Here is a 10,576-nt window from a genome sequence, read left to right as displayed (position 1 = left end):
AGCAATTAGCGGCAACGCCAATTTCCCTTACTTTCTGAACGAAGGCTATCCTCGGTGAATCCTATGATCTCGTATCCTTAGACACACCCCATTATAGTTTTCCTCTGTGGCATCGTCGGGACGGAAATTTATTCCTTCTTGCGATCTCATCAACGGAAAGAGTAACACCTTGCGACCCGTGATTATTACGCGTCCGACTTAGATTTTGTGAGCACGTTCATCTATCATCCCGGCGACCGCGGATTCGTTATTGAACCTAGGATCATTGTCATTAGTTTCTCGAGTATCTAATTACCACGGTTAGTTGCCCAGTTCTATGATAATCGTATTTGCACTAGTCAATGTCTTCTCTATTGCATAACGACCCGTATAATCCAAACGAAGATTCGTTTCACGCCCCTAGCCCTAGTTCTAGTGTGGGCCCGACATAGTATTACATCTTGCCCTAAGAATAGGGTCTGTGTGTGGCGAGCCACGAGACAGAAACCGTTGGAATGTTTACTGTCGAATGCCGCTAAAACTATGTCTTTTTTTATGGAGAGCTATACAATTTCTGTATACCTCTATTAGGTAAGAACGTTCATCCCGTGACCGGGGCTACGTTTAACGACTAGTTGTCAGTTTGGGCCTAAGCTTATTATCAAAATCTGGGACAATTATAATCGGGTTAAATCAGAAAGACTAAAGTATTGGAGATTTTCTTAAGAATTCCAAAGGGAAGGCTCCGGTGTCCTTTCATCTTCGACATATATACATCTTAAGGGTTTTTTACCACCGTCAGAATTATTCGATCGCGACGACTATTAATATGTTTCCTTTCATTGACACCTATTTATAGTTATTGTAAAAATGTACGTATAGATATCGATAATTACATGGACGGTATATTTTGAAATTTTCGTAATTGTTTTTTGTAATGGTTAAATATCCTCATCCGTGTGATCTTACAAACGTCACGTTTTTCCTGTTCAACCTTCAAATCAAAATTCCTAATTTCTGCTTCTCCTACAGAGTCTAGAATATCATTATCATCGTCGTCATTGAGATCACGATCGATTAACAAGTCACTGTCACTATCTAGAGAGCCATCAGTTTCATTTGATTCTTGAATAGTCCCTCTCTGACGTCCAGACATACTTTCGTAAATATGATGTTGTGATATTTGCATTCTTGATGGTCGGCCAGCTATTGTATTACAAACATGTTTTAATACTTATTAATTTTGTTAAAATAATTATATATTATAACATGCTCTTAAAAATGTTGAGAAAAAAACTGCACTATATTTTTACCTGATTTCAATTAACTACTTATTGTTATTTTCCCGGTATTTTGTTTTTCTGTATTAGCGAGAGGAGACGGAGGCTCTTGAAGATTAATAGGTAATATAGAATCATTTCCTTCCATTATGCTTTCAAACTTAGCATCTTCAGCCTTCATGTTTTCTAATTAGTTTCGTTTTGTTTCTTGCCTATTATGAATTGGAAAACATTATATTATGTTTTCTGCATAGTAAGCATTAATTTTTCTTATTTCTATATGTATCATCTTTCAAATCTTTCTTGCTCTGTCTTAGCTGCATCTTCATACAGATATTCAAGGTATGCAAAGTAACGAAATTTTTTTATGTAGTCGTCATATAAAACTTTTAATTCAACTTCAAATTTTTCAAATTCTTCCATAAAGACTGGGTGTACCTTTCTTGATGTTCGTAATCTCTATTAGTTGCTGTCAAGCTTTGCACACCATCTTTCGATTCTTGTATCCAAACTTTGCTCTGTGTCCTTTAATCATTAAAGAAATTATAATATTTAGAGATTAGAGAAATTACTAAAGAATATTTTACTGTTCTAAGAATAAAATGAAGAGGTAGTAATACCTTAACATTCTCTTAACATTTGTTTTTTAGTGTCATCAATTTCTTTATGTACATTTTCTATAACACTTTTAAAGGCCATCTCAATTTCTGTGATGTCAAGTTGTCTAGCAACTTTTGAGTTATGAATCTCTCTGAGATCAACTTCACAACCTAATAAGTCAAAAAGTGATGTACCAGTAACAGTCAATTGACTGGCTAACTGCCTAGTTGATTTCAATTCAATTACTTTATTGGAAATGTCAAAACTAACTGAACTAAAATTACCATCAGACATTATACTGTTATTATTACTATTATTTTGTGCATCGTATAGTAATGTGGGTACTTAGTAATTCTTTTACAGCATAGCCATCAGCTTGGTATAATTTTTTTGTATTTAATTTGACATTTGTTTTTAAAGCCTGTATTAAAATCATTTGACAATGATAAATTTCAGTATAAAAATATAAAAACAACATAGTATAAACAGTACAATATTAATTCATTAAAAAATACAAATATTAATTTGCTATTTTTATTTTTTTATAATTTTATTAATGAGAAGTTGATACTTCCAGAGGAACTTAAAATTAAAATTAGAAACTAAATTAATTAGGTAACTTTTCTATGCATGTTTAAAAATTAAATAATAATGAAGAAATAAACATAGAAGCTGAAAATATAAATTGTAAAATTCGATGATGAAACATTTTATTTTCATGAAATATAAAACTAAAACAATTAAAAATTACAAACTGTAAGTTTTATTACCATAAATTCAACAACTGCACATATTAATGAAATATGCTCTTCTTCGGTATTATGATCATTAGATATATCCGCATCTGGGTCAAATCTTTTGAACAGCCAAACAAGAATTTCAGCACCCAGTGGAAAATTTGGCAGTCGAAAATTTCCAACAGAAATTAATCTAGGATAACCAAGGACTTGCATCATTTCCATAAAATCTATCAAAAAAATAAATATAATTATCGTATCACGTTATATTTTGATTTACGTTGAGCACATTGTCAAGGAAATATCGAATTTCATACATTGTATATACATATATATAAAACACTATTTTTCTTTGAATCATAGGCTCAAAAGAAGGCCTTCGAAAATATTACTCAAAATTTTGATTCATATATTTTTTCTACTTCTGTTGTAACCATAAATACATACCAAATTAAGAAATTTAATTGATATTATAGTAACTAAATCGTAATATATCAATTTTTGTAAAGAATTTCAAGTTTATATAATGTAATACTCATAATTCGCAAATGAATGATGGTACATAATGGTATTCAATATTTACATCAGAATGACAATTATTAATTAATTGAATTATTTTTTTCTAAAGTGGATTAATAGATTTTAGAAAATTCACAAAAATTAATAAAGGTCAAATTAATAAAAATTAAGAAAATCACCATCTAATATTAAAAATCACTAATATTCGAAATCATTACTGCTATAATAATGCATACATATATTTTCTATGATTATATATTTTGTATTATATTTCGTTTATTGAAAAGTGTATTGTTGTATGTGCAACATATAACATAAAGAAGATTAAAAGTCTATAGTAGGAGCTCCTCTAAATTTTTTGATTTCAGAACGTCTTCGTTTTTCAAAAAGTCTTTGTCTTGCTGCTCTAAGATGCTGTTTTCTTTTCATTTCCAAAGTTTCAGGAGGTATTTCTGATGGTGTTTTTTTAAGAGCTTCAGCTAAATTTAATTGTTGAGATCTTGTTACTTCTGACTTGATTATTAAGTAACCCTCTTTAGATAATTTATTTTTGTATTGTAATGATATAATTATTTAAAACTTTTCTTATGTGAAATTAGTACTTATAGTTGTGACATTTGTTTGTAGTTGTGAAAAATTACATACCTGTTCCAATAATTTATTTCTAATATCCTCTGCTAGCCACGTAGCATTTTCTGCATGCAATCTTAAATCTACTTTGCTATTTGTGCGATTTACATGCTGTTCTCCAGCACCGCTGCTACAACTGTAGGTGGTATCAAGTTCTTTAATTAGTATACAGCCATCAAATTTAGCATTTGAATCATCATAACCTGTGAATGTTATACAATTATATAATATAAATAATTCTTAATTTCATAACGTATAAGATAATTTTAAAAAATTGTTTAGTTAAAGTTAGTTATGTTAATTTTATTTTATACATAAATATAAAAAATATTCTAAGCAAGATTTTGAATAAATAATTAGGGGATTTCGTACGTGAAATCAACAAAATAAAATGTACGAAATAGTAGATTCTAGTACATTATTAAATTACAATAAACTTACAAAGGTTGGGTGTGAACCGTATTAAATTGCTTGTGGGATACAATAAGCTATAGCTTATCAAGAAGAAAAGCACTTTTGTAAGCAAAATCTCTTCTAAGAATACAAAATTGATTATGTATTATATCTGTCTTAAAAATTCAAGTCCATTGTCTGCTGACAGTAATCACTTTGTCGTTTCTTTAAATTTTTAAATCATATCATAACCTATACCGCGGTAATAACAAACGTGTCATCTGAACATTGCTACTAGCTACAAGTTCCAAAATCGATTCTCATAAAAATTCTTTGTAATATTTCGATATTTCGATTTCAATATATGTTAAGCAGTCGGTGAAAGATGCTGTTTTGTGTCTATTTAACGCAATATTGATTTCACTTATTATAAAAAGTGCATGATATATTAGTGATTAGTGTTCTGTTTATGTCGATTATAGTGAAGCATGTGGTAAGATATTTCAAGTAAGTGTATTTTTTGTTAAATTATAACATTTAATTCATGTAGCAACGCCAGCAAATTTTTCAATGTCTCAGTACTTTTTTAAGTTAAAGTTAATTCATTTCAATTCAGTTGTCAGTATCGTGCTTTATATGTTCTCGCATCACTAGGATAATCAGGAATGACTAATTTAATATGATTTAGTAATATCTAAAAACTTATTACAATTTACAATGTTACAAAACTTACTACAATTTCTTGTATATATGTATATATGTATCGTAAGTGTATATGCATACGTATTAATATAGAAGGCAAAATTATAAAATCTTACATAAAATAGAAATCAATTGAGAGAAATAGAAACCAATAGAAACTAACAAATAATAGTGAGTAAATTGACGAATTTCGAAATTTGAAAAACTCATTCAATACTATACTAATTAATAAATACAAATTAGCATCAATTTTTAAAACGAGTACAAAATCGCATCAATATTTTTATAATGCATTTTTGTCTCACGTGTTTGGAGAGCTTCAGAATCCTCTAATCATTATATTGTAACTTTCAACGTTATCGATTCATCGTAGAATATAATTACAGCATGTGCAATGGTTCAGAATTCAAACTGTAAATTTTGATTCGAAATTACAAATAAAGCATAGAACAGGATATCGCGTAATCGTAAATGAAATACGTACAGCATTCTATATATAATTTTACAATACCTGTTTATCTCTATTATAAAACAATTTAACGTAATTCATGCAGAACAAATTTATAAGAAAAGGTTATTGGGTATAGAAATTATCATGAGGGCTAGATTCATTTAGTTAAGAAGAAGTACACAAGAAATTGTCACATACTACCAAAAAATCAAAAAATGGTACATGACATTTGATATTTTACAATTCCAGGAAATAATACGAATCTTGTTAATAGTTCAAATTTAATTACACACGATTAAATAATATTGATTTCGATGTACACAAGTAAGTACAACATACATACAATTATTTTATACACAACTATAACACACAATACATAGAATTCTTCTTTGATGGAATGTTGGTCGCGGGTAACACCTAATGATTACTAGGTATTAAATTTCACAGTGAGTGTGAATGACTATCTCGTAAAACAATGAAAGCACCAGTATACATTTGTTTGCGGTTAGGTTTTATTACCAAAATTACAAACCGGAGAATAATGAACTGGTCAAGGTTGCTGACGTATTAACGCATTTCAAAAGAAGGAATATTCATAAATATGGTGACCAAACAATTTATATAATAATTTAAGAATTTTCTAATACTTTTAATGCCTTATGGGAATGTTACCAAAGTGTTAAAGATTATTTTTCCTATTGTTCAGGCAAATGTTTTTTTCAGGTATAAATATAAAGGGAATAGACAATTTGAAATTATTAATGAATTAAAAGAATATCATAGTAAGGAATAGGTTAACCCATCGCAAAACTATATTCGCAAGCTGTATCATTCTTTTTCAAAATGTATAGTTAACAACACTAACGCCTTGTTAGAAAAGAAACGTCTTAATTTTGAGAATGTGTTGCCATTTTACTCGATCTTCCTCTTTTGCTAATATAAGAATAAGTAATGAAATTCCACTGTACAATTAAGTGTTGTATTACTCGGGAAAGTATTTGAACAGTTATCATAGAAATTACAGAACTATCATGTACAGAAGTTACGAGACATTTACCACAAAAAAATGTTTAAGAAAAATTAGTATACGGTATGAATAGCAGTCTTACACCTATAATTAGTATTTAATATTATAGTATTATAATATATAATATTAATATATTTGACTGAATATTGAAACTTATTAACAGAGTGAATAATTGACTGTTTAAATATTTCTGAGATCTCTGCGAAATATGTACTTGCACTAAATATTTTGTAGCTTTCATCTACAGTTTCAATAGTACTAGATAATTCTAATCTTTATAGTCGTAATCTTATCGTAATCTTACAGTTGTAATTCCATTACAGTATTAGTGAAATTTTAAATTGTTTCTTAAATTGTTTATACGTGAACGCGTATAAACATAAATTTCTACAGTTGGTTTCTCTAACATAAGTGTTCGAATACCGTTGTAAGATAGGTTCCTAAATATACTTTAGGTTCCTAAGTATTTAAATATCTATCTAAAAATCCAATAATAGTTCTGATGTGCTATTTTTCTGTCTGGAAGTATTATTCTTAGTCAAAAAACTGATAAGTCGGATATTTAATATTTTTAACGATATTCGGTAAAACTACGTATTGTTGTAAAGTACACAAAACTATTGGCGTAATCGTTGTTTTGCAATGGTCTGAAGGATTGCATAAACGCATTCTGGAAAAGACGGTAATAACTGACAAGCGATCTGCCGCAAGGACGCCGAACTTCTTAACTCGACTGTGCGTTTTTCCCGGCTAAATACTGTGACAAGGCCGCTGCTTTACGGTGTCGCGGGTTATTGCACCGGCGAAAATTTATTTGTCATAAGTCGTAAAATCGATCGGACTGATGGATTATCTAAAACGGCTATCGTCAGCCCTCTATTTCGAATTACGTGTGTAATTAATTTACGAAACAGATTCAATAATAGGATGTACCTTGTTCGTCAAGTACACGTGATTCTAATTCAATAATATACAGTTAAATTCATGTAGAATCGGATGTAGAAAGTATTCGTACTCTTTAAAACAGAATAACTTTTTTAAAATTGAATCAAACAACTTGAGTCTTTTTGATAAGATAGAAGGGTCAGTTTACTAGATGACATGTACAAAATTTTGGGAAAAATTGTCGTTGGTCCTGAAGAATATAGTAAAGGTCACCTCTTACAACTTTTTTGTCTAAGGCTGTAATAAAAATTTTGAAACGCACATTTTGTAGATGTATGGTCAGCCAATACAATGCTACAGTGAACATTTCATCGAAATCGAATGACGTCACTATTTGCTACAAACAGTTAAAAATGATAAAAATTGCAATTGTTCAGTGAATTTCAAATCTTATGAAACATTTTGTATATAACTGGCATAAATCTTCAAAATGTGTCATTTACATTATCATTACAGACTTAAATAGAAAAGTTGTAGAAAGCGACCTTTACTATTTTCCTCAAGACCAATCACAATTTTTTCAAAATTTTTTGTACATCATCTGTATGTAGTATATAGTAAGTATCTTCTCAATAGACTTCAAGTCGTTTAGTCTAATTTTAAAAAAGTTATTCCATCTCAAAGAATATACGAATACTTTTTACACCCATTGTATATGTATAATATCGAGGTATAATATCATATAAATCATTCATAAGTATTCACACATTTGGTTGATTTGTATTAATAATGTTTGAATTCGCTCAAAACGTGAAAATTAGTAATGAATTAATCATTAGAGGCAGCATTTACTATCGCCCTATGGAGTCATTGTTTTCAATTATTTGTTAAAATAATAATAATATATTTTATTATGTACTACAGATAGTATTATATATACATTTGCTATTTAAATATCATTGCTTGTATTACGTCATCAGAGACCTTTTATCAGTTAAAAAGAATCTTGTTTAAAGGAATCTGAATTATAATTCAGAAATTAAAAGATCTGAAGAACTTATCAAGTAACAAAATTGTTCTGCAAGTTTTAACAATTATGAACACTAGCTGTAATACTGCATATTGGTTTTTAAAAGTTTGTTTAATCATATCATAATATTCATAGTATGTTATACATACGCAGCTATAACTACAAGAAATAAACTCATTGAAATTAGATTTATCTGTAATTGTACAATTAAGATATATGTTAACAAAAATAGGTATATGTTCGGTATTTTTAAGCGGTGATGTAATTGAATATAGTATATACATATATATTACAGAGGTTAACAAACCTTGCTATGATAGAAGTGTTGTACGTTTTATTGGAAAGATATTTTTATGTGTATATATGTACATGTATATACAGGTAGAGAAAATACTACATTATGTATTATATTAGGTTAAGAATCTATACGTTAGGGCAGATACGTAAAGAAGACTGTCTAAAATAATATTTTTTGAGAAATTAGATTTATTAGAAATTAAATTCTATTCGTTTTGTATAAATACATATAAATATCTTTTTCATTCTATTAATAATATTCATTATAAAAATATTCAATCAAGATGGGACAGTGTTTCGCAAGAAATATAAAGATGAGGAATGAGATTCCAATAGCGACGCGTATAAGTAAAAACGAGTGACTTTACACGAAGAAATCGTAAAAGTGTAAGAATTGAAAAGGTTTCAGTAAAGATTATTCATTTAATGCTGTTTCGTTCGAAGCTTCATTTTTTAAATAATGAAACAATAAACAGTAACAAATGAGGGTCTGGATGCTTTTACGGTCTATATTATCACTTGGCACTATTATATTTAATAGTACTTCATCTAAGACAGTTTGAAGCTTCCTGGGAAGAGCCGTATCCAGAGGAAGAAGGCTTCCGACGTTTCGCCAGTATTGCAGCTGGCTTCAGAATGTCGCGCTAATACTCGGAAGATGAAGTAATATTAAATGTAACAGTACCAAACGTAATGTGAATTGTGATAACAAAGGTAGTATAATTAATATATGAATTAAGACCTCTGTGATTTTGTTAAGAAACACCTTTGCTTCTGGAAAATGAAAGTAATTTCAATTATTAAGTGTTCACCATTATTCATTTTTTTTAAACATCCTAATTAGGCATTATTCTTTTCCTAGGTTCTGAAATAGTTATAATAACAAACTTCTTTTTTAAGGTAAAATTTTTCTTGCAATTTTTATTCATAAGATTATAGTTTTAAGACTAGTTAGTAATCTTAAAAAAAAAAACCTCGAAAGTAATGTTTCCAAAACTACAATTCCTGCAACGTATTAAATATTAAATATGTATATTCCAAGAAAACTCCTATAAAAACCACTTTACTCATTCAACGCGTATAAAATTCAACAAGCACTTATAAGCTCACAATACTATCAGATAACGATACCAGTAGCTGCTGTCGCACAACATTCTCAATAATATTCAAATTTTGTAGCAGTCGTTTAAATCTTTAAGTTGTTCGCCTTCCGAATCACGAGTCCATTTATACGTACAGTCGGAACGTGGCAAAATTTCACAGGTTAGCAGTGGTCATGATGATTCAATCGAACCAACTCTTGAAACAATGTATGATGAAAGTTTACTCGTGACTATGAGTCGATACTGCTGATAGCATTGACACAAAATTGCAATTATCGTAACATTACGCGGACGACGTGCGTTTATATATTTATGATGCGATTTTTCGTGTAAGTATTAGTCAGGGATAACAGTAGATATTTAAATTTGATCAAAACGTACAGATGAATGATGAATTAACTAAAAGCAGTATTTACTATCTTTTTATGGAATTGGTAAAATATGAATTTAGGTTGGTTATTAAAGGGCATATAGCAATAATATATGTTACTATTTAATAAATATTCTACTACACATGTTTGTTATTTAAATGGTACTAATTGCATCAACATTAGAAGTCTTTCTATCAGTTTAGGAGGCTCTTCTTTATCTGACTTATGAATCAAAAATCCAGAAATCTAAAGATAAAGAGTTCACTAAGTAACAAGATGATTCTACGAGGTTTGATAATTTACAAACACCGGCTTTACTACGATACTACATATCGCATTTTAAAGATTAATATCATCGTGCTATAATGTTCTTGTATATTCTATTGTATAATCTTGTATTGTATAATCTTATAAATCTATTATTACATACGTAATTAAGGTGATTATAAAGATTAACGATCATAATTTAATTTATCTGTAATTTTAGAATCTTAAATATATCTTAAATATATCTTGAATTAAAGAATAAGCAAGTTTCTGGATATTTTTGTCTAGTAGTGTATATGTATCAT

The 10,576-nt window shown here is 29.0% G+C and overlaps 2 pseudogenes; both read right to left on the bottom strand.

The window, feature by feature from the left end:
* Positions 1–375: 375 nt before the first annotated feature.
* On the bottom strand, positions 376–3,875 carry LOC100740650 (annotated as a pseudogene).
* On the bottom strand, positions 3,440–4,419 carry LOC100740530 (annotated as a pseudogene).
* Between the last annotated feature and the right edge of the window lie 6,157 nt (positions 4,420–10,576).

Source organism: Bombus impatiens, unplaced genomic scaffold (genome assembly GCF_000188095.3).
Source record: "Bombus impatiens unplaced genomic scaffold, BIMP_2.2 scf_0214, whole genome shotgun sequence".
In the NCBI taxonomy this organism is placed as follows: domain Eukaryota; kingdom Metazoa; phylum Arthropoda; class Insecta; order Hymenoptera; family Apidae; genus Bombus; species Bombus impatiens.
The sequence above is the reverse complement of the archived record's forward strand: the minus strand, read 5'-3'. Positions and strand labels throughout refer to the sequence as shown.